The following is a 25,986-nucleotide window of genomic DNA, read 5'->3' on the forward strand; positions in this document are numbered from 1 at the left end:
GTATCTCTCCACACTGCCATCTGACTTGCATTTGATTTTGTAGACCCATTTGCAGCCAATGGTCTTTTTCCCTTCAGGCAATGGCACTAAATCCCATGTTTTATTTTCAGCCAAGGCATTCATTTCTTCGTCCATGGCTACACACCACTTCTCATCTTTCACTGCTTCAACATATGTATCTGGTTCTTTAATCTCCATCACTTTTGTCATGTAAGCATAATGCTTTGCAAAGTAGCCACTGTATGTCAACTTGTCAACAGGGTATCTGACCCTCTGCGAGCGTCTAAGTTGTGGTGCACTACTCGATTTCCCTCTCTCATGAGGCGGAATATACCTGCTCTGCCTTGTGCTAGGTGTATAGACAATCGGAATACCAAGTTCACTGTCCAAAGTATCAGCAGACTCATAGCCAGAAGTCATTCTGCCAGATGTCATCATACCAGATGCATCCTCAATAGCTTTCTCTTTTCCTTTGCTGTCCAAGACATCATGTCTCCCCCTCATTGACATACTGGTGTCAATGGTTAGACGGTGAGCTCCTCAATCTCCCTGTCCATGGGGATATTGTCTGACTACTAGGTCCTCTCATAGTAGTGCTCTACTGCAAATCAATTGTAGATACATGAATAGAAGGCATATCCAATGGCACTGCAACTGGTGATCCATACCAAGAGCCCATCTCATCAAAGATGACATCCTTGCTCACCAAAGTCTCCCTGGTAGAGGGATCATAGCATTTGTATGCCTTCTTCTCCTGCGAATACCCAATGAAAACACACTTATGCGCTTTTGGATCCAGCTTCTTCCTTTTCTCATTTGGGATAAGCACATAAGCAAGACATCCAAAGACTTTCATGTGACTTACATCCGGCTTATAGCCATATAGCCTCTCAAACGGCGTCATCTCATGAATACCTACAGTGGGAGTCCTATTCACAATGTATAAGGCTGTCATAACAGACTCTACCCAATAATAAAGTGGCATATGCTTTTCATTCATCATGGCCCTAGCAGCTTCCATTAGAACCCTATTCTTCCTTTCAGCTACTCCGTTCTGTTGCGGAGTGTAGCTATAGGTGGGCTGCCTACGAATACCATTTTCAACCAAGAAATCATCAAATTCATTTGATACATACTCCCCACCACTATCAGATCTCAAGCAAGAGATGTAGTATTCAAACTCCTTCTCAACCTGTGCTTTAAATTGCTGAAAAATAGCAAAGACCTCATCTTTTGTTTTCAATATGTAAAGCCAGGTATAGCGATTGTAGTCGTCAATGAAAGATACATAATATCTGGAACCTCCCATAGATACATTATGAGCTGGCCCCTAAACATCAGAGTGCACTAACTGCAATGGATGTGTACTCTGTCTTACATGCCTGACAAAAGGCAATCGTGACTGTTTACCGAACTGGCAAGTCTCGCATACATGACCAATATTTGAATATTGGAACTTGGGTAAACCTATAACCAACTGTTTCTTTTGCATAATTTGCAGCCTTTGCAAATTGACATGCCCCACTCTCTTGTGCCATATTTCCAAATCCCTAACAGTGCCAGAACCATGGGCAAACATAACTGAATTCAGCTCTGGCAAAGAAGCATCAAGAGTAAACATTCTACCATTCCTATGACCATGAGCTATCAACTTGCAGCCATTGCCAAACTCTTCAATAAAGTAGCCATGCTTATTGAATCTAACCTGCAAGTTCTACTTCCGACAGACAATAAGTTCTTTGTAATTGAAGGGACATGCAAGACATCATGCAAATTTTTCTTCCTGCCTTCATGAACCACAAGAGGCACTTTGCCTTTATGCTCAATGCTATGTTGCGCGTCATCACCTGTGCATACATAGCCATGCTTTTCAGCCACCATATCAGTGAACCAATCACCGTGAAGAGTCATGTGGTTCGATGCCCCTGAATCAATGTACAACACTTCATCATCAGATGATTTTTTAGTAGCCTTATCTTTGACATATTGCATGGCAAACAGTCTATCACCAGAGTCATCTGCCTGGCTGGACGTAGCATAGTGTCCATGCTATTTATCTTTTTGGTTTCCTTGCTTCTTCCAGTAATCCTTTGCAATATGCCCATACTTTTTGCAGTAATGACAATCCTTATCCTTATTTGGATTGTCTAACTGACGCTATTGCTGCCATGAGCCTCTGCCACGGGAGTTAGATCTCCCCCTGCCTCGAAAATTTCCACCACCTCTTGCATTTGATGACTGTTGATTGCTATTACCATAGGATGCATTCTGTTGGCCTCCTCTGCCAGATCCATAACCCCTACCACGGCCGCGCTGATTCGAGTAAAGAACTGCATCCTTATTCTTTGAACTGCTTGACCCTGTAGCTAAGCCAAGCTTCACCTCTTCATGAATTAATAATGCAACCAGCTCATTAAAGTCAGGCATTTCAGCCCGCACAGACACTGAAGTATCAAAAGACTTGTACTCAGGACCCAAGCCATTTAAGGTCACTGCAACCATATCTTCTTCTTCAACCTATGAACCAACAGATGCCAACTGATCTGCTATGGTCTTAACCTCTGTGACATAATCCTGTATGGATCTGCTCTTTCTCTCCATGTTGTTGAATTTCTGCTTCAACTGTATCTTCCCAGCACTTGTGGTTGTGCCATAGTATTTGACCAATATGTTCCATGCATCTGCTGGGCTTTTACAGTTCATGATCTGCATCACCATAGCATTCGAGATACATAATGACAGCCAATGTAAAACTCTGTGAGCTCTTTCCGTCCAAGCTCAATGCGCTTGTCTTTGATCAGCTGTAGGGTTCCTTTTTGGAACTTCAGGTTCAGCCTCAACACCTGTCACTAAGTCCCGGTATCCCTTGCCTATCAGAAAGTTCTCCATGCGAAACTTCCATATTGCATAATTTTTCCTATCAAGCTTTTCTCCCACAATCCGGGTTATGTTATCAGTTCTATCTGCATTTGCCATTTTATAGACACTGCTTGACTACCTGCAAACCAATAAGTCAACTTGACTGACTTCAGCCCGCAACTGTTTATGACAGTTTTCTACAATTAATTGCAGTAAAAAAACATGGTATTTCAGCCCACTGACAATCCAAAATAGCCCATAACCAAGTGGCCTAACTTGTAGGCAAAACAGTCAATACAGATGCAATGTATTTACTTCAGTTGAAACTCTTCCAACCTCACTACCAAGATACATACATGCAGTCTGAAAACTGTAATTCTGTGAATGACCAGTAGTGATTTCAAGCCCAAAACTGAGTGATATACATGTGATACATGTCCCAAACCTTCATAGACATCTGCTAGTACATGTAGCAGTCCAAGCATAACCAACGAGGCACAAGTCAGTGCATAGATAGCAGGTATAAGTGTCAAACCTTTTGCTTACAGATTGCAATCAACAACTTCTTAGTAAACCAAAGTCTATCTAGCTCCAAAATAGCCTCAAATCATGTCAGACATTCACTTTGAAGTGTTAGGTTCAATACATGAGCATTTGGGTAACTATAGGCATCTTGTCTTCATGAATCCAAGTCATAGATTGCATTTACTACTTGCAACCACTAAGAAAATGTCACTATAGTAATTACCAGCCTTAGACTTCAACTTGCATGATCACTTAATGCTCAACTCAATCCATAAAACCTCTAGTAGACATATCCCATGTCATACATATGACAAATGCCAGCCAAGTGTTATGTAATGCTTCAATGGAAGATAATGCTTGCTGCCCACTGTTTTGAGATAGGTTTCGAGCCTGTTTACACTTCCAGATCTGAGTATTTTCTTCAAGGAATTTCAGCTCAAAGGCATGAGAACTGATACATATGTCTTCTAGAGTGCTCCTAGTCTCCAATGAGGTCCATAAAGCATGTCAAAGAGCTTCAAGGCTCTTCCAAAGTGTTGCATATGCTATGTATACTCTGTATACAGCAGTTCAACCTTCTGTCCCAGGTCTGTGTACTCTGATTTTAGCTCATAACAGAGCTCCAACACAAGAAATGGCTTCTTGTAACCTTGAACTACCTTCAAATGTATCACAAGCATTTGATGACTTCTTATATAGCACTCATGTCGATTTGGCTTCAGCAGGAGTCATGCCTTCATCAGGCACAAACACACAGGTCTGTTAGGAGTGTATAGCAACACCATTCGATGATAATGATAATGATAGGGCCCACACTAATACTCAATCAAGCCTTGGAAGGCTCCTCAACAAGCCAGAACTCCTCCTTCAAGCAATAGGAATCCAATGCTCAACAATGCATACCTCTGTGTGACCATTGATGGAAATGATAGTCAGTCCTCTTCTTTTTCCAGCCCTTCAAGTCAATCTCAAGTCTTCTTCTTCAGTGCATTCCACTAGTGAGCCCATTCATGGCTTCGATACCATGTTCATTTTCATGGATGCAGATAAGAGAGCAACCCAGAGTGAAGCAACATGCTTCATTCTTCTCATTATTCATTCAACACACACTTTAGTGCATATACAACCTAAGGTCATAAAGATTATTCACACCAGAAGTAGAACCGACTTATTTAATGTACCAAACTGATCTAGCCGGACTAGCTATGTCCAGCTCATGTTAGTCAAACACACATGAAAGAGCTTGATATTCTAACAATTTCAGCTCTAACAGCCCCAATGATCTCAGTTTCTTAATAGCCTGTTTCATAGATATGCGTTCAACCCTACACATAGCTTCCATAGGCTTAAACCAACATGATCTGTTTGCTGTAAACTGAGAATTACCAATAGTAAATACATTCTTCATTTCATAAAGAGGCGAGTACACCCTCTAAACAGCACTACTGTAGCCCCGCATTACAGCAGTGCTTAATGAAAATCCAATTTTTTGAATTCCCTTACATTTGGAACCAAAGGAGACTCTCGAAGTGTATCATAATTTCTAGGATGATTAACACAAACAGTAAGAAATTGGACTGCTTTTCTCCTATCCTTGCTTCTGACTCTTGCATAAGCAGAACCATCATCAAGCACCTTTGTTTTCATACGCACACCTGTAATATAGGGCTGTCCCAAAATCACTGCATATGAGGAATTATCTTGCACAAAGAAGTATTGCTCTTCCTGTACATCACCAATTGTCACTTTTACATTAGAGGGAGAGGAAATGAGAGAGGGAGAGGGAGAGGAAGAGAGAAAAGGAAAGAAGGAATGAGAGAGAGATGGAGAAAACATTAAATATAATAGGGAAAGAGAGAAAGAGAGGGAGAGGGAGAGGGAGGGAGAGGAAATGAGAGAGGGAGAGGAAGAGAGAAAAGGAAATGAGAGAGGGGGAGGAGAGAGAAAAACCATTAAACATAATAGGGAAAGAGAGAAAGAGAGAGTGAGGGTGAGGGTGAGGGTGAGGGAGGGAGAGGAAATGAGAGAGGGAGAGGAAGAGAGAAAATGAAAGAAGGAACGAGAGAGAGAGGGAGAAAACATTAAACATAATAGGAAAAGAGAGAAAGAGAGGGAGAGGGAGAGGGAGGGAGAGATAGGAGGGAGAGGTTGTTTTTATTGTTGTTGTTGTTTTGTTTCTTCTTTTCTTTTTTTATTATTTGTTGTTGTTGTGGTAGTCGTGGTAGCAGTACCAGTACCAGTAGTTGGAGATTAATTTCTTATTTTCTTATTTGTTGTTTTTGTGGTTGTCGTGGTAGTGGTAGTGGTAGTGGTAGTGGTAGTGGTAGTGGTAGTGGTAGTGGTAGTGGTAGTGGTAGTGGTAGTGGTAGTTGTTTAATTTCTTATTTTCTTGTTTGTTATTGTGGTAGTCGTAGTAGTAGTGGTGGTAGTGGTAGTGATAGTAGTAGTTGTTATTTAATTTCTTCTCTTCTAGTTTGTTATTGTTGTGGTAGTCATAGTCGTGGTTGTAGTCATCGTAGTCGTGATTGTAGTAGTAGTACTAGTAGTAGTAATAGTAGTTTTCTTGTTTGTTGTAGTAGTAGTTTTTTTTTCTTTTCTTGTTTGTTGTTATTGTAATAGTAGTTGTCGTAGTTGTTATTGTTATTGTTTTTTCTTCTTTTCTTGTTTATTGTAGTGGTAGTGGTTTGTTGTAGTAGTAGTAGTAGTAGTAGTGGTAGTGGTAGTGGTAGTGGTAGTGGTAGTGGTAGTGGTAGTGGTAGTGGTAGTGGTAGTGGTAGTGGTAGTGGTAGTGGTAGTGGTAGTGGTAGTAGAGAGAGAGATATGTTTTGTTAAAGGAAATGAGAGAGGGGGAGGAAGAGAAAAAGGAAGAAGGAATGAGAGAGAGAGAATAAACATACATCATAATAAAGAAAGAGAAAAAGAGAGAGAGATGGAAGGAGAGGAGATAATGAATGAATGGACCTTTGTGTTGCCGGCCCATTGTGAACAGGTGCATGAACTCATTTGTTTTTTAATTGTTTTACAACATGGTACATGTCACAATAGTTAAATCTCTCTTGTATGTGTTTGTGAACGGGTAATCTTCTATCCAAACCCCCGACAACCTCGATGGTGGTATGCTATACCTTCAGCTTCTCAAAGTGCAAGAGTATATGATCAAAGCGATGTTTTCACTATAAATGAGGACAATATGCAAATAGAGGAGTCCATATTGCAAGGGGTGGAGGCCACCAAAAGCTTGGAGCATGTAGAGGAGCCAACATCAGTTAACAATGATGGAAATACAAGAGTCCAAGAATTATTTGAGAACGAAGTAAACCCATCCTTTTGTGGTGACATGTCTATCGACCTTCCAGTTTATGCCGAGTTGTGTCAAGAAATTGACATGGGACCATAGGATACTTCATACTTAGAGCATCCACCTACTAAATTCGTTGACGAATCGCTTATAAGGGTACATAATATATGCATTTTAAGTAAGATCATTTTTTAAAGATTTATATTACCGTGCTTTGTATGATTTCAATTGATTATGCTAACATCATTTTTTGTCTATATAGGTGATCTTTGTGGATACTTAGATCATTAGGATGAGTCGAGGGATGAGAGATGAGGAGTTGCAGGAGATCTTCACGCACATGTCTCCAGATCAGACTGGTGAGATTCAGAGACATGGCAGACCAAGAGCTATCTCAGGCATCGTTTAGCCACTCTATTTGATCTACCTGGGCGCGATCTGATGCTTCAGTTTCGAGCAGACGAGGTCGATGCTCTAGACTTGGGCCAGACGGAGGGAGTGCTTTAGGGGGATACTGCAAAGATTCAGATGCAATGAGCCCGCAGTCGGCTCGGGATACAAGTGCTACTCCTCGCTCTCGTGGTAGTTCCGGAGAGTGTGGCTCAAATGGTTGGTGTGGAGGCACCGACTTGGTGTCTCCATCTTGTTGTTCTGCTGGAGTTGTGTCACCTCTAAGATTTATCACACATGTGGGGATGTCTACTCTAGTCACTTCGGCTTTTGCTCAATCGTCCGTAGAGGTGGCACCCCTATAGGTGCTACTTCAATAGATACTACCCTGATCAGTACACCAGATGTACATGGGTCTCCTGGATATGCCCAAGAGCATGGTCACAGGTGGGAGAGGACCCATCTTAGGCATATCCCAGAGGGGTATGCCTACCTTGTAGATGATAGGTCAGGAGCTATCATCACGAATGATGAGGGGAGGAGGGTGATGGCTCGCATGAGAGAGTTGTGCCAACAAGTTTTTCGGCACAACGTCTTGGATCATTGGGAAAACATATCGGAGGGAAGCAAGGACTACATAGTAGCATCCTTGCATGGGGAGTTTCCGATACCAGCTGCAACAGATAGGTTTTCTACAAGCTGGATGATGGAGTGCATGCATGCATATATGTCACACAGACGATTGGATGCACGCAAGGCACTCAAGAGTGGGGCTGCAAAGTCCAAGTGGCTAGAGGCGGACGATTGGCGCCGACTCAAGGAGGAGGCTACAGATTCTCCAAGATGTTGGAGACAGTAGTGTGAGGCGGCGAGGGCACGACTAGAGGCCAGAGTGGTCCATCATCTTGGGAGTGGCAGAGCCACAGGACATATCTGGAGGACTTTGTAAGTTTTTCTTTTGTTTTGCTTGCTTATTTTTTTGCAATATCCTTTGTACTGACAATCGTGTTTCTAATAGTTAGTATTTTGTTTTCTTTGTAGCACTCCATTACAAATCATGATCTGACCGGCCTTGAGACTCGATATATAGAGAGGCACAGTCTCATTGCATTGATTGACTAATTGTATGGACATGGTGGCCTTGTAAGTCACTCATCTTTCTTGTCTGTAGTTACTATATTTAATTAGAATGCATTATTGTATAGTGGATTGATGTGTAGTTGTTTCTTTTTTTGCAGAGTTCATTCAATAATCCTTTGCAGCAGGACGAGCTTTCGGATGGCAATGATCTATAGCTCACCCTTAGATCCCTGGAGCTCACACACCCTTCTTTTTTGGTCACGTGATCTGTGTAGACATTTTCTATATAGTAGTGATATCTTGCCATGATTGTACTGGTCACTTTCATTATGCGATCATGTATTTATTTCATATATTAGTGTTATGATTTAAGTACACTTTGTCTTTATTTACACGAGCATTGTACACAGTGTAGAAACTATTTTGTATGGCCCAAATAAAGCACATAGTGCTATACTGCCCTGCCACAAATTTTTTTCCTTGTTATCTTCACTATTAGCGTCGCAAATTTATTGTATGTGTCATTATTGGCGTCATTATTAGCGTCGCAAAGTGTCGTTATCAGCATTGCAAAGTGTTGTTATCAGTGTCGTTATTTGCATCAATATCAGCGACACTAATGCCAATGCAAAGAGTGACGCTGATAACGACACTAATACCGATTGTTCTATGGCGTCACCAATAACGACACTTTTTGCGATGACGGGGGAAAATTTCTTTATTAACATTCTCATCGCTTTTAACGTTGGTATAAGGCCTATATCTTGTAGTGCTTGCAGTAACTCTATGGGTTTTCCATGCTCTCCTCTGTGGTGTAACATTTGCCTATTTTATTTTGAGTTCCTATTTTGAGAAAAATTGGTTGGAAATCAAGAATGGAATCTGTTAAAATAGTTTTGTGGTTATTATAGATATTATAGTGATATCTTATTCTGGAATATTCCTACCCAACGATCTTCCTAGACATTATCAACTTTGAAATGGACTTCTAGATCTACCCAAAAGAATTCATACAATTGGACTTCATAGAAAATCAATTCTATGTATTCCCATCAACACACTTAATCTTCACACAAACCACCTTGCTCAACACAAAAATTGTTATTGGGGGAACTAACCATGTCATTAAACCATTTGATAAAAACTCCTCCACACATTTCCTTGTATCAATTTTATTCATCATGATTCTAATAGACCCTCATGTTGGTCTCATAAAATCATTTGATCACAAGTTCATGCCCACATTTACTATTGAAATCAGATGTGGAAGCACCTTTAAGCATTCAAAAAGTCATTAAGATGTTCTACAACAATGGTTTTACCAAGTCACTTATATGGACTTTACTGGCCTCATACCTAGCAAAAGACTTTCCTAGGATTCTTTTTTACTTCACAAGCTTCTCGATAAAGGTATGAATATGATGAACTCTCTACCAACTCAGTATGTCCCTCTAAGAAACACCTACCTGTGGATATCCCTCATTATGCCGATATAAGTAGGTAAAATCTACACATCATAAAATAAGATGATTATTATCTTAAACAAAAACTGGGGATTAAATAATCTTCTTGTGGATAGGATCAAAAGCAATGTTCTTGAAGATGTGATGTAAATAAAACCTAGAAGGATAAGATTACCTAACCCTAAATGTTTGACCCTCTCCTTCATTTTCTTCTCTCTAGGACTGAAATCAAACGTTTCCCTATCATGGAAGTTCATGTAGCCATTTTACCCTACAACAAAAACAATGGCTCTTCCATTACAATAAGTGTATCTAAGGCATTGCGCAATACTAATTTTACATGTAGCAACTTATCAATGGCAGCAAATGCCAATATCAATGATGGATTTCAAAAAAACTGATAGGTGAAGCATCAAATGTCTATCTAGTAAAAAAAAAAGGTTACAATTTTATCCCCCCTTTGCTCATTTATGTTCTTGATATTCTCCCCTTTCATTAGGGAAGTTTTGAGGTCTTGAAAATGCCTTTTAGGAGATAGAGAGAGTGTGTGCTCTAGACCAATAAGAGCAAAGCCTTCGTAATGGAAGTTCTATTTGAAAAAATACAAAAAATCATTTTACGAAAAGATATATATATAATTTTATTATGACTTTCTATTATCAATATTTATTTTTAGCCTCTTATATTCGTGATTATGACATTATTTGCACTAATGATATATAGTCCCAGCCACTTTTACTTCATGATATGTCTAGATTAATGATAATGGCATGTTTAATCTAAATTCAAAATAATAAAGAGCTTGGCACTTATTTTTTTCCCTCCTTTCTTTTATCCCTCTCATGTTTTTCCCTCCTTTCTGGTAGCTTAGTCCTCTCTCTCTCTCTCTCTCTCTCTCTCTACCATGGATACAGAAATTCGACCATCAACAAGGCATCCAAGATCCCAAATTACATCCATATCAGTGTTTAACTCATTCCAAAAAGATGGAAGATGGATTTCCACAATCGTTAGCAAAGGCAATCAGTTCACCATGCAACATGCAAAATGTGGGAAAAGGCAAAGATATGAGAGCTCATTTACCTCTGCAAAGGCAAAGATATGAGAGCTTGTTTATCTTTGCTTGGAAGGGTAGAATCCGAGATTTCAAGCTTGGAGTAAATACGAATAGCGTAAAAGAGATTTTGGTGCAACATGTGTTTATACATAGAGAGCTATATTTGGAACCTGGAAGTTCAAATCTTCCAATGCATAAACCAAATTGTAAGGATTTGATTCTTAAAGTATTTCTTTTTTTGAAATTGGTTTAAGTTTTTCCATTATAACATTTGTTCATTTGTCTTGTAGATGTCTATTCCTCTAATCTTGAGGAATGGAAACTGGTTGAGTCTATTGTTGATGTGATTGATGTGATGCATGGCTTGACTGGATGGAGCCCCAAGAGGAACACCAAGGAAAAGGGGATTCTAGTATAGGAAAATCTATCTTGTAATATCAACAAGCTTTTATTTCATTCCTTTTGATGACCAAAACAAAGAAAACAACAAATCTTCATGCAGCATCATAGTAGATATCTCCCACAGATTTGATAGAATCAACCATAATCTTCAACATCTTCATAGAATCCATCAATAGAACAAGGAATATAAAGGAATACAACATTTTTTCATGGAAAGGAATCACATAGCATTCATCTTCAATGTGTTCATAGTTTTCTCTCTCAATCTCTCATATATAAATACACTGTTTTGATAGAATTGGCTATCTTTGACTCTCTCTCTCTCTCTCTCTCAATAGTACATAATCTCCTCACTAAAATACTCAATAATGACTCTCAATAATCCTTCTTAGGTCGTGGATGCACCTCCCAAGAGGTATGTCTGATGTGAAGAGGCACCAGAGCCACTACAATATCTCTTCATAGCTCACTACTATCACTGTCACTCCAGTCTTCTCTTCAGTCTTCAGTAACTGTTTCTTCCATTTTTTAAAGCTATTTTGAACTTAGATTCATCATTTCCAAAAGCTAGAAAACTTTTCCAAAGTTACACGTACATTCTACATAACACTTACAGAAGATCTACATAATAGAACAGAACAGGAACAGAGCAGATACAGAACAAATACAGAGCAGAGACAGAGGCTCTATAGAAGGTTTACAGAGGGTTACAAAAGGTCATCAAAGAACATCAAATCCTCATATCTCATACTAAAACCATTCCAAACTTTCAAAAACTATTCAATAAGCTTCCAAAAGATTTTAACCTTCATCAATCATCAATCCATGCTTCATACTGAAGAAAATTAAAACAAAACAGAAGGTATCAGAACCAATCAATCAGAACCTTAACAAAACCTATCAGAACATCACATAGCTTCATATTTCCACTAAAAATCATAATGAACTTTCAAAAAATAATCATTATCATTCAAAACACTCTCAAACACTTCCATTAACAACCATACATCACTCTAAATCCATAAAAAATCAATCACTCAGTCCTCAAAAATAACAAAAATCAATTAAAAATTCAATCTTTTTCCACTCTCAACATTGGAGAAGAGATGCACAAAGGTAGAAAGAAGACAGAGTTTGCAAAGGATGGAATATTCTTCTATGACCATTCTTATATTGTCCCCATGCAGTGTAGCCAATGGGGATCAATATCCCCCCTTCCTTTGCTTGATTTTTCAAGCTTTGAGTGGCATTTGCCAAGTCCAACTACTAGTGAGAACTATAGATGTAAAATATTTTCTAAGATAGAGAGAGCATTAAAATCTAGTATCTCAAGTAGGCTAAGAAAAGTTACTTTGTTTATACCTATTAATATATTTGTCCACTTCTTTTCTAATATGGAGATAATAATATCAAAGACCATGCTTTCAGTGAAGAGACTAACATATGATCATGTTATACAATTTGCTGATGAGGGATGGGACACTAGGATAGAAGGAACAATTATGTGTAAGATAGATCAAGACTCTATAGATTATAAATATATGATTGCTACTCAAAATTTCATCCATAGCTTTTATTATAGTAGATGGCATTATGTTGGTGGTAGTCTGGTTGCTTTAGACCAAAATATTGATAATTTTAGTAAAGATCCTATAGTGGATCTTGATGTTTGGTACAATGAGGACATTATTGCAATCCTAAAGGTTAGATCATCATGTACGCTATATCAAGTGAGGATGGATTTATAGAATGAAGATATTGAACCACTATACTCATTTGTATTCCAACTTAATAACAGACGAGTAAGTTTTTATATCATATTATATCCACTTAGGTGTATATTTGATTTCACTTCTTGATTAATAAACATTTATAACTTTTATTTACACATGTCAACAAGGATAGAGAAGAATATACAGCGCAAGGATATTGAAGAAAAGATCTCTTTACTATTAATATAAAATACATGTACAAATTTTGTGGTGAATTTTTGTTAGCTATCTCCATGACTTATACATAAGGGCTTACAATTAATGAGGCAAAGCTACTTTTTTTGAGAACTTTTCTTAGGAGAAGGGACATCCTTTCTAGGAGTCCTTTTGCCTATCTTTGATGCTTTGGTTGCCTTGGGTGTTGAAGGCATAGCTTCACTTGCTGTAGTTACATGCTCCTCCTCTCCTTCAATGTCCAAGCTCCCACTATTGTCTATTCTTGTCAATTGTATACAATTGATCATTATGTACTTCATGAACTTTACTCTTATATACCAAACATGCTCACTTATATAGCAATCCCTTGTAAACTATTATACATTTGTATGAAAAGATTTTTAGTTTATTATTATTTTTTACAATGGACTATATTATTATCATCAATGGACTATTTTGCAATAAACCTCTATCTTAAAGTTTTGTATGTTTCACATTACCTTTATAAGTTTATCATCATTGAGATAAATAAATTGAACCAATCTTCTAGAATTTACAATTACTCTTCAGTTTCACAAGAGTAGCTATCATCTTGATAAGGACACTGCAATCAACAATATAAAATAAAACTATCAAACTTATTTATGGTAGTTTTTAGAATAATTTTTCTTAGTATGTTCCAACCATATTAATCAAGACCTTACTGCAACTGTCTATATTGCATTGTTGCAAGTAAGTTAGAAGGCATAAGAGGCTTTTTCTCTAGCATTTCAATCAATCTTTTTAGAACTCTATACCAAAAAGGCAATAAAATTTAGAGTAATTACAAAATAAATATCAAAATATTTAGAGTACTTGCAAAAAAAAAAATCAAAATAACAAGGAGACTCTAGATTATATAACTTACAACTTGGCATTTCCATGGCTTTCTTTTATAGAATTGATGAGGAAACGTTGCCTCTCCACACAGTCTACTCCAATTAGCTCCAATGAGAATTGAAAATAAAAATATTTCAATAATCTAGCAAAACAAGATCTCATGAAATCTAACAAAATATCAAATTACTTACTTTTCATTGTATGGAATTAGAAGAACCTCCAAAGTTTCAAAGTCAATTGAATTGAATCAATGGTCAATTGCACTTGCATCAAGCTCACTCCTCATATAGTATGAGATAGATGGATCTTTATTCTTGAAAAGCAGCAAACATTGAATCAATTGAACTTTATTCTTGAAAAGCAGCAAACATTGAAGCCCTTAGGTCAGCCCTTTCAAGAAGGGTAGATAACTCCTCTTCAAAATATGGGAGTTATTTTGCTTTATTTTCTTCTTCCTTCTTTCTTTTATACTCCCTCCATTTATCTTCATGCTCTTCCATGGCCTTTTCCTCTTTCTCATATTGTCTCGTGTTCTTTTCATGGGTGACATCTTTAACCTTAAGGCTTGGATTGTTTTTCTTCTTTATATATGGAGGCACATTTAAAATATTGAAAGCCTTCATATAAAAAATGGGGACTGGCTCAAGGACCTTTGAAAAACTATATCTCAATCTCTTGAGAATTATTATGTCTTTATCCATAAGTGTAAGCCTATGTGCATGAGTAGCACAAATATAAGAATCTTGGAAAAACTCAATAAAAATATCTTATGTAGCCTCTTCAATACAGTTGAGAGCTGCCCTAGTCCATCTAAAACTATCAAGACTATGCTTGTCACAAATTTCTCTAACAAGCCTCTGAAAATATAGTTTTAGAATTGTATTATTCAGATCCTTCATTGCACCTCTAATCTCCTTTAGGCATCTAACATGCTGTGAGAACCTTATCCTTGGCTTTGATTTCCTTGTAAGTTTAGAAGGCTTGGAGGGCTGATGGATCTTTGAAGCAAGACCTCTAGGATCAACTTTTTGCTTCCTTGCAGTGGCCTTAGTTTTAGCCATCTGAAACATTTAAGAAAACAAATAACACAAATAAATTAGGATAGATCTCCTAATTCTTTGATATAATGTTATCTACAATCATTTAGTAGTAGCAGACAAATACTAATCACATAGTCTACCTCCAATTTCAATAAAACAATGCATGTACAAGATGTATGAAATACAAAGAGGCCTTTTGGACAAGAGAAACAAACACCCTCTTGCGTTTCACATGTCACTTCTTTTTTGGATACATATTTGATCAAAGACAATTAATGTCATGAAGTTTTACAAGTCTCACAATAGAACAGTTGTCATTTTGCAAATCTCACATCTTATTCTCAATGAGTTCAACCCTTGAAAAAAGATCTATCCAAATGTTCACATCAATAATATTTAAATCTTATCCACCTAATTCTTATCAATGTTAGTGGAAAAAAATATACTTCTCTCTATTGATCCATGATTCTATTTGAAGAAACTTGCATTTCCAAGCAGCATATGAAATGCGAAATAACTCTTGTCCATGGAAAGAGCCATGACTAATCACATTTCATACATTGGGTTTTCTTTGGGATCATTTGGCAAGATTCGTTCAAGTGATTCAGAGCTACCTCATATTTGTCAAAAGACTTACATTTTTGAGGGTTCGACAAGTATAATGGGTGATGAAACCTTCTTTAGTTGCCTTGCACTAAAGAATAATTTTGCACTGTGACTAAGTTAGTATTGTGTTGGTGTGATCGAGTATAGAAAGAGCTTTGTCTTCGAAAAAACTCTTTTGCCGTTTAAAAATTGAGTTTAAAAGGATGTTGCTTTACATGTGTGGCTACTATAATGCGTAGTTAATTTCATACTTGCGATGGGCAAATTTTTTTAACCTAGGAAGTTACGCTACGTGTCACTTACTTTTTTGGCATGATAGTGCTTTTATGGCTCCACTTTTTAAAGGTGAAATATAATTCTTAGCATTTTTTTTAAATTTTAAATGCATCTCCTCCGAATTAGTGCACTGTACTTCTTAAACAAACATGTGGTGACCATTGGCATATATATATATATATATATATATATATATATATATATATATGAATGACTGCTTGGGGTCGAGTTTATGTCAATATTTCTTTCATGTATTTTGTCTTGTCTTTGACAAGCTATTTAGTTTGTAAGCATCACAAGCCAAACCACATGCATCGCAAGCCAAACTAGGTGTATTCTAACAAAAAACCATTTATTCTCAATAGTAGGGATTGCAAATCTCAGATATCAAACTTTTTTTGTCATTTTTTCTTTGCAATCTTAAATGGTAAACTATGTCGATAATTTTTTTAGCAATCTTTCTTTAGTCTTCTAGATATGAGCAAATGTGGATTGGTATATTATGCCCCTAATTTTAATTTTTAATTTTTTGGATTTTGTTTTGTGAGTAATAAAGATGACTAAAATGAAGTCTTCATTAGAGGGAATGGAGGAGGAGGATCTAGAGGATACCTGTGATGAAAAGCTCTTTGATTTTCTTCATGCAACTGGAAATTCATCTAGATTTGTTTACATCAGAGATATGCTCAAAGTTCCCTTTGATTTGCAAGAGCTTTTGAAGGATCTTGAAGATAAATTGAAGAGTTTTATGATAGATATGTGGAAGGCCTAGAGATTGAGGGATTTGTCCATTATAGCGATGTAATGGAAGCAACCAATGTTGCTAGATCAACTTTGCAAACAGGGTTTAGCCTTATTGATGATGAGGAATTCAAGAAGTGGAAAGTAGATTGTCCTTTTCATAGGAACAGCATCAATGTCTTCTTGTATAAAAGGATGTTAGATTTCTTGTATATCTTCAATATATGGATAGTTGTTCTTTAGATACAATACAAGAGAAGAAGATAGAGGATATTACAAGAAAAGACAAAGAGGTTGAAGAGTAGGGGGAAATGTTTCAAGAGGATATTGGGAAATAGTTAGTACAAGGATTTGATGTTGCTTTGTTTAAAAGTGAGAACATTACAAAAGTGGAAGAAAATGAGATAGAGTTGAGTGAAGAGATTGAAACAAATCCTCTTGAATGTGTCCCAACATTTTCCAACTATCTCATCAACAAAAAGAGATATCTATTGCTAAATGATATTGAACACCTTTTTTATCTTAGAGAAGAATACTACTTGGCAATCCTTATAGCATGGGGTCAAAATGACTCGGAAAAGTTACTATATGTATATTCTCTACATCATGTGCATTCAAGGCCTACTTATAAACTTACTTATCTGTGAATTTTTTCTGAATAAAACATAATCCTTTTCTTTTCAATGATGAAAAACCCAATACAATATATCAAAATCCTCTATATCTACTTCGAATGCTCCTAGCCAATAGATGTTGTGTTTTGCTTGAACACTAAATGACATTGAGTGATTGCAACGATCTGATGAAAGTGCTCTATTCATCAAGGTAATAGAGACCCTCTCTAGTTGTGTAAATTTTAGAATATCACTTTCATCAAGTTTAATCACAAATCTAGCCACATAGAATCTAATCATCATTAAACATTGTAGGGTGGGCAAGTCAAGGAAAATATTGTTAAATTCATTGAATACAACTTCCTTATTCTTACCCTTGAAGCTAGCCCTGATATGGAAAGGCTCATCCAAAATCTCTATCACTTTGTTATTCACTCTCTGTCTAATAGTTCTAACCACACATGGCCTTGAAAGTATGCAATTATGTACTTGTCCTTGCTTCATATTTGCTGTAAACACTGGAAAAGTTGTATATAAGCATCTCGACTAATACCAATATTATCTAGTGTTTTCTACACTAACTCACTACCCAATGAATGATCCTTTATAAATCACTCCAAGCATTGTTTATTTGCCTTTTTAAATTTCTTCTTTTCCAAAATATCTTTTGAAACTACTGAGGGAAGTAGATGTTAATAAAATTGAGATGCTTTCAAAGAATCTATTTCACTTGCATTCGGTTGAAGAAGAGATCTAAACAAAATCAACATCACAAATCAATACAATTAATTATAAACAAATTTATATTTCATATTTTTAAAGTGAAAAAAAATGTACCTTGCTACTTGGATTATTTTACTACAACCACCTCCTCCTCGTCTGAGACTCTCAATATTTCTAAGAGCCTTTTGTCGATTTTGAAGGCCTAAAATAATTTGCTTTCATTGATACGATTTGATATGTTTCTCTAATGAATGAATCCTTTGTTGATAGCCCTCTAGCTTCTGTAGTAACTGATTGTTATGTTTTGATAAAAGATTGTTCTCAAATTTAAGAATATTCTTTTCTGCAACCAAGTTAAGTGTATAATCTAGAAACCCATTATATCCATTACCAATGAACCTCAATGGTGAAGAGCTATTATAGAAAGGCGGAGTGCTATTTTTGCTAAGATCTTTGGGATACAGTTTGCCATCTAACCAAAGATCAAGATTCTTCTTTCCTTTGAACTTGAGTACATGTTTCGTAGACTTTGTAATAGTAATGGATTTTATTCTCTTCCTTATTGGTTCACACTCACTATCAAACTCAATATGAAGATAATAGAGAGGTCTTTTACTAGAGCTACAGAGATCATTGGGTGACTTATCCATAGCTAAGGATGTGATTAGAAGATTGGATTTAAAAACTATGCGAATCAGGAACAAGAAGGAAAACGAAGAAGAAACTAGTAAGGATGGGAAAGAAAGAAGAGAGTGAGAATGGAGGGAAATACTCAAACGTCGAATAAAATTCAAATTGAAAACTAGTTTTCACTTTAATGAGGATAAGTAAGATCTTCATTATGACAATCTTTATCACCTTTATTGCGGCCTAGATTTCTAGGTTTGATGTGACCATGAGAATATCGCAACAATGATTTATTAGCACTTTTTTATATATTTACTTACCAAAATAGTAAATTTTTTAAAAATTTAAAAATATTTTATTTTCTAAAATATTTTCTCTCTCTAGGATCACTTACAGGGCATTTTTGAGACCTCAAAAGCTCCCCTAATGCCACCATATCAAATACTTATGAGCCATTGTTATGCAATGATATGACTAATATGCACACATATAGATCTCATATAGCTGCATTATTCTAAGTTCTAATCATCAATCCATTACAGGAATTATGTCTAATAAAAAGATGTAACAATCACAAGCATGTGTGTGCTACTCTTAGTTTGGACCATCAGTCCCTTACATAATCTATATGTGCCATATAATGATGTGATATGTATGCAAGCATCTCTTGCAAGATCTCTTAAAAGACAATGATATTCCAATCTTCTTTATTTCCATGTGTGTACTTGCAAGGGGCTCTTGAGACTACATTTATAAAACTTTTATAAGCAGGGGACATGTGCAAGATGTGGATTCTTTACAAGGAAAAATCTTGTTCAGGGACTATGCAAATGCCATAAACATCTTCAAGTAGATCTATAATGACTTTGATATATCTAGCATAAGATTGTCAAACAACTCATTTCCACCTTCCAAGACCTTGGTAAGCCACCAATTCAATCCAAAGCCTCAAATTGATTTGCCAATCATGCCAAACATGGCAGTTGTGAAGCTTCAAGAGTAGGCATAGCTCCTATGTGATCAAGTCATGTGTTTCCCACCAAAATCCTTAGAAGAACTTATTAAAGTTATCATTTTGATCTTATCATTGCCCCCCATTCCTATGCTACAAGAGTTAAGCCTTTTTTAGGCTTCTAAAAGACATGTTCACATGATAAAACTTCTAGAAACTTTGATATGCTCATATAAAAATGACACCTTGCAAAGATTATATGTAAATAAAAGGCATTGAAATGAAGTAGCAAGTATGAGAGTTACTTGTAGACCTTGGGGTTTTAGTAATGAGATGGAAAAAAAACACTTAACTTCAATATTCTTAGTAGAAAAAAAAACTCACATGATGCAAGATTCCATGTGCATTGCCATGATATACATCTAGAATAAGAACATACTAAAAAATGCATGGAATTCAGTGAAGCACTAAATCAATATGGGAAATACCCTCTCTTATAGCTCTAGCACATCACCTACTATGGTAGATGGCAATTTATCGTTTTCCTACTTGGCACGTGGCTTGTATTATTCATCCCAAATAATGGTTCCTAAATGGATATTATGCCATTATTTGAGGTTTAGCAAAATAATGGGCATATCTCTGAAAAAAATGCATTTTAGTTAAAAGATTTCTAGCAAAAAGATTTTGGTTAAAAATATAAGTATATAAATGAAGTTTAAAGGTTTTTTATTATTTCAAAAGCTTTTCAACTAGTTTCTACCCTTTGCACTTTATCTCCAACTCAACCCATAGTAGCCCATTAGTGATTTTTAAGGAATTTATTATTTTATTTTCAAATTATTTTTCATATTTCATTTGTTAATTTTTCATACTTTTATTATGTTAGAGATTTGTCGTGCACTTCAAATATATTTTTCAAACTTTCCCTTTCTGTGTGTGTGTATGTGTGTTAAAGGTATCCCGCACACTCTAAAAATGGGATATTAGGATTAGTTGCATGTGTTGCTTATATTATAGGATTTTACTTACACTTTGAGAGCTGATTTTAGAGTTGAATTTAAAGCACAAAAGTGGCCAAAGAGCCATAAAATAGGCATTTTTGGCAAAAAATGAAATGATCACAAATCAAGGAGTTGGAATTTTTCTAGATACATTTCAATGCCAAGAATCCAACATAAGTGTTTGTTCATCTATTGGAGCCCATTTGACACTCCATTTAAGCACAAGGTTTGGCATTATCAAGCAACTATTGGATCTGAAAGCCGAAAATCAAAGATGGAGGCTAGGGTAATAGATTTCGATGCCAAAAACCTACCCATCTAGTCATATCGTGAATCCAAGATCGTTTGTCTCTCCGTGTAGTCTAAAACCACTTGCAAGAGAGTGCGAACACAAAAAAATAAACTAATGTTTTAAGATTAAGTAACTAATGATAATTAAAAGAGCATGAACTCCAAAAACGTGTTTAGAGAGGGGAGGGGGGATTTTTCCAAAAAATGGAGATTTGCAATCGTTGGCATCAAACCTCCTCACTCTAGGATTGAGTTCTTGCAATTCTTTGCCCTGCATCGCTTCTTCAAACCCATGTGCAATTTAATACAAGGAATGAAAAGTTTAGAATTCAGTCTTTCTCTCTCCTCTTTCTCTCTCACCATAAACGCGGTTCATATGGGCTAAGAGAATGAGGGAAAATGGGTGCTGCTTCATGTCAAAATGTGTGGGAGGGATCAAGGAAGTGCAAAGGAGTATCAATAGCTTCTCGTTTTTTAAATACGATGCATGCCTATGCAGATTATAATGTAAGTGTCTTTTATTTAATTTTTATGATGAATCTCTCATTCTTGTGATGGAAAATTATTGGAAATGATTGAATATGCTTGAATATGTTTGAAAACATAGAATAATTAGTAATTTTCAGTAATTCACAAAATAAGAATTAAAAACATAAAACCTGCAATGCGAGATTTAATTTAAAAAATGATAATTTCATAGATATTTATGGTTCAAATGGTGTTTTTATGATGTGATATTGAATATGATGTTGAATGACAATCCACATAAGCTTCATAAATTAAAAAATCTTAAAAACTAGTAATTGTTATTAAAATAAATGATAGAAATCATGAAAAATATAGTTTTTAATGAAAATTTTAGTTTTCATGCGCGTAAAAATTTAGAATAAATTAGATACATGTGCGTGGATATATGGTGAAGGTAGGGCATGGGAATTTACCTCGATTTACCTCCATCTTTATGTAAAAGTGTATGTTTATCACTTTTCTACATGAAAAAAGTCATAAAATCCCCTCTTAAACTAGTGCACAATCGCAAAACCTAAATGGTAGGAGAAAAGGAATTGTGGAAAGTTAAGTATCAATTAAAATCTGATTTCCATGCATATCATGACATAGGGAACTCACTTCTTTAACGTTTAAAGGAACAACAACATGAATTAGTATAGTATTGTTTTTGAGCAATGCATCCATTCATTAGAAAGAAAATAATGAAAGAATGTTTTGCACATGACACGTTGGTTGATTTGTGCTTAATTTTTTGAGATGGCATTGTACATTGCATCTACATTTAAACATGATATTAAGATAAAATCTCCTAGATGCATGGCACTTGATTGCTAAAACAATTGACCAACGATGAGAACATGTGAAAATTCTCGAGCTATAGGATAGAATGATTGTCTTTAGGGACTCTTATGTAAGAAAATGAAATTATCTCCTAGAATACTTTATCAAAAGAGTGCACAATGTTACAATTATGTTCTATGTTTAGACAATTATCCTTGGGGTGTAGGAGAGTTCTAGGAGCCATAGCGATCAGCTTGGAGATACTCTATATGTGTGTGCAATGAGATGTTGATCACCTATATGTGTGGTATACTCTCTCTATTGGACTTGGGATGGGAAAAATCATTGGACTATAAATCGATACAAAAACATGATTTGGCTAGATTAGTGTATACTCTCTAGACACTCTTCGCCACGAGGCCGTGAGGTTGGTTTGGTGAGCATAGGAGCATCGCTAGAGCCATAGAGCCTGTGTCAGGTTCATTTTAGGTCTTGACAGGTAGTGCCTTGGTTGGGAGCCTCTCATCAGTGGCAGTTTTTGAATCTTGGTTAATTAGGGACCAATTAGTTAGTTTATACCAAAGAGCATCGAAATAGATCCATTATTTCAGGATAAACATTGTCAAGTTGAGATTCAACAACAAGAAAGAGATGAAAGGACTAGACACTAAGCTGAGATCATTAGGAGGTATTCTCCTAAGCATAGTAGTACAATATCCTTGAGAGACCCATTTAATATTCAAGTCAGTCCATCAAGGGTAGGATGAAGATCTAGCATTCCCCTTTTCCAAAAAAGTCAATCTATTCTGAGTGGGAGTGTAAAACCTTTGGCATACACCCCTAGACCAAACTCAATCATCATGACGGTGCAACCAATTGCAATACCTACAAGCACACCTATCTTTAATGGGTTAGTAGAGGAAGATGCAGAGCTCCATATTAGTGAGTTCCAAAAATTAATGTTCAATTTTCAAATTCAAGACAAAGGACATCTCATGATGTTTTTCAACATGACTCTAAAAGAAAAAGATGCAATGTGGTATCATGGCTTGGAAGCTGGAACCATAACCGCGATGGACTTATTCTTTGTGGCCTTTTGAAGAGAGTTTCCCCCTACGAGAGGTGGTTAGTATTGGCTACATGTTTCAAATGTGACATGTCAAGATCCCCGTGAAAATACTCAAGTATATGCCAAAACACTAAAAGATGTATTTTGCAAATTGTAAACCTCCACTCCTATTCCACTTGTTGCCCAATTGTAGTAATTTTTACATGGATTAAACTTTTGTCATCCATGCTCCTGGCCGCGAGGCCGTGGGGTTGTTGAGTGCATGATAGAGGTCCGGCTAGTGTATGAGCCAATGCCAGCTCGTTTTAGGTCCCATCAATGGTGCGTCTGTCGGGAGCCGCTTAGAAGTGGCGGTCCTCGAATCCTGGTTGTCTAGGGACCAGTTAGCAGTTTATGCCAAAGGATACTGAGATTGACCCGTTATTCATCGATAAGCATCGTCTAGCAGAAATCCAAAAGCAAGAGAGAGACGAAAGAGCTAGGCGACGTGCTGAAATTTTTAGGAGATATTCCCCTAAGCGTAGTGATGCTGAACCCTTACGAGGGAGTGGAGCTAGTGGTCTTGGTGCCACAAGCAGTAAGTTAGGAGAAGGTGGAAGCTCCAGTGCTCCCCTTTCTTCCATAAGCCAGTCTACATCAAGTACGGGAGGTGTAACCCCACCGTCCCCTATTTCTAGTGCAAATTCAATTTCCATCATGGTGCAGCCTATTGCAATTCCTGCAGGAATGACGAATTTGTCGGCTCTAGGTTACCCGCTACTCATTTTTAATGGGCTAGTTGAGGAAGATGCAGAACTGCACATTAGAGAGTTTCAAAATCTGATGTTTAACTGTCGCATCCAAGAAGAAGGACATTTAATGATGTTCTTCAACATGACTCTCAAAGGAAGAGCTGCCATATGGTATCATGGTTTAGAAGCTGGAACCATATTGAATATTGATTCATTTTATGGAGCTTTTCGAAGGAAGTTTGCCCCTGAACGGAGTGGGCAATATTGGTTGCGTGTACTTAATGTAACCCGCCAAGAACCACATGAGGATATTCATGCTTATGCGAAGAAACTAAAAGAGGTTTTCCATAAGTTGGACACCTTTATTCCTATCCCCGCAGCTTTACAATTGCAATATTTTCTGCATGGTTTGGACTTTAATATCTAGTTGCAGTTGAGTAGTGTCCCTTTGGGGGATATAGATACTGCCATTACACGAGCACAATAAGTGGAATCCTGACTACAAGCCGCCTATGCCTCTCGAGGCAATTCGAATATGGGTCTAGCATTGGGAAATAATATGGCGATAGCCAGTGGCAGTAGTAGCCAAGGGATAGTGATGGCTAATCCTAATGGGAGAGGGAACATGATGCAGAATGTGCCTTTATTACCAGCTTCCCCTAGCATGTCGATGCCTACGGGCACTCAAATGGCTCCAAATGGTGGAGGCCACGCAGTTAATCCTAATACCATGCCTGTGGTTCAACAACTAGTGTCTAATCGAATTGTTAGGCCGATGGAACGACAGGGTAATGATCAAGGCTACGAGTTGAGTGCTTCCAATGTTCTTGGAGAGGTTAAGGACATGATGAAGCATTATACTGACATGATTACAGAGCAGTATCAACAAATAGCCGTTGATGTCAACTTCCTTAAAAAACAACAAAATTTGATAGGAAGTAGATACCCGAATGAGGGTGCACCTTTGAGATTTAGCTGCAAATGGTGTGGTGGGCAACACTATCCAAGAAATTGCCCAAATGTCAAGTGCGACATCTATGGAAAATCCGGCCATTTAGCAGCCACTTGTTGGAGTAAGATTAGTTCCCTCCAGCAAGGTAGTCGGCAACCAGGGCCTGTTAATCATCGTGTGCAAGGAAATGATTCCCAGTGAGAAGACGGGCCTAAGCAAATACTCCAACAACCAAAGACTACAGTAGAGGAGCTGCCTAGTGGTAGTGGGGTTAGTTTGATTGAGGCTGTGTGCGTTAATGATGCTGAAACCTCTAATCTGCGAGCTGTCCTTACAAGAGGTCAAAAGGGTAGAGAGGTCGACAAGGATAAGCCTGTCAACGGAAACCCTAAATAGGGCGACAAAGGAACACAAGTTTTGGATCCTGGCATGGAAGGGGGACCTCTGAAGCCCATGGAGAGTAAATCCGATGCTAAGAAGGATAAGGAACCACCGAGGAAGAAGGTGAAAGTTAAAAAAGAGGTAGTAAAGCCGGTTCAGCGACCTAAAGAGTGGGTGGTTTGGCATGAAAAGCGAACTCTGTCGAACTATTGTGAATTCGATTTGGCGAGCTCTCTTTGCGAAGTCAAGCCGGATGTGAATCTTTTACAGCTTATTAAGCTTTCCCCAAGAGTACGCAATGAATTTAGAAAGATCCTGCGTACCGGGTATATCGTGGAACCTTTGGGTATTGCGCGAGTTGGTGATGACTGGTTTGAGCATGCTGAGAAGCATTGCCCAAGGGTTGTAGCCTATGTCGATGGGATATTAGTAGATTATGCCATTGTTAACACAGGATCGTCTGTTAACATTATGAGTTTTGAATTGATGGAAAGGTTGGGTCTTGCGATTCAGAAAGATACCTCCACAATTCTCAAAATGGTGGATGATAATTTGAGACAACCAGAAGGCTGCATTACTAAGGTCCATGTCACTATTGCAAATGTAGAATGCCTGTTGGACTTTAGGGTAATTCGGTTTGCAGGGCGTCCAAGTTATCAAGTATTACTTGGACGACCTTGGATCTTGCAAGCAAACTGTCAAGTGGATATACCCGCCGGTCGGTTGATATTCGGTAGAGGTGCTCAGCGCGTGGTGATTGATGCCTATCCTGAGTCCCTGCAAAGTGAGAGAGCTCCTCTATCTTCTA

Source organism: Lygodium microphyllum, chromosome 17, assembly GCF_053477565.2.
Source record: "Lygodium microphyllum isolate KBCC chromosome 17, Lygodium_microphyllum_v1.1.10, whole genome shotgun sequence".
NCBI classification, from domain to species: Eukaryota; Viridiplantae; Streptophyta; class Polypodiopsida; order Schizaeales; family Lygodiaceae; genus Lygodium; species Lygodium microphyllum.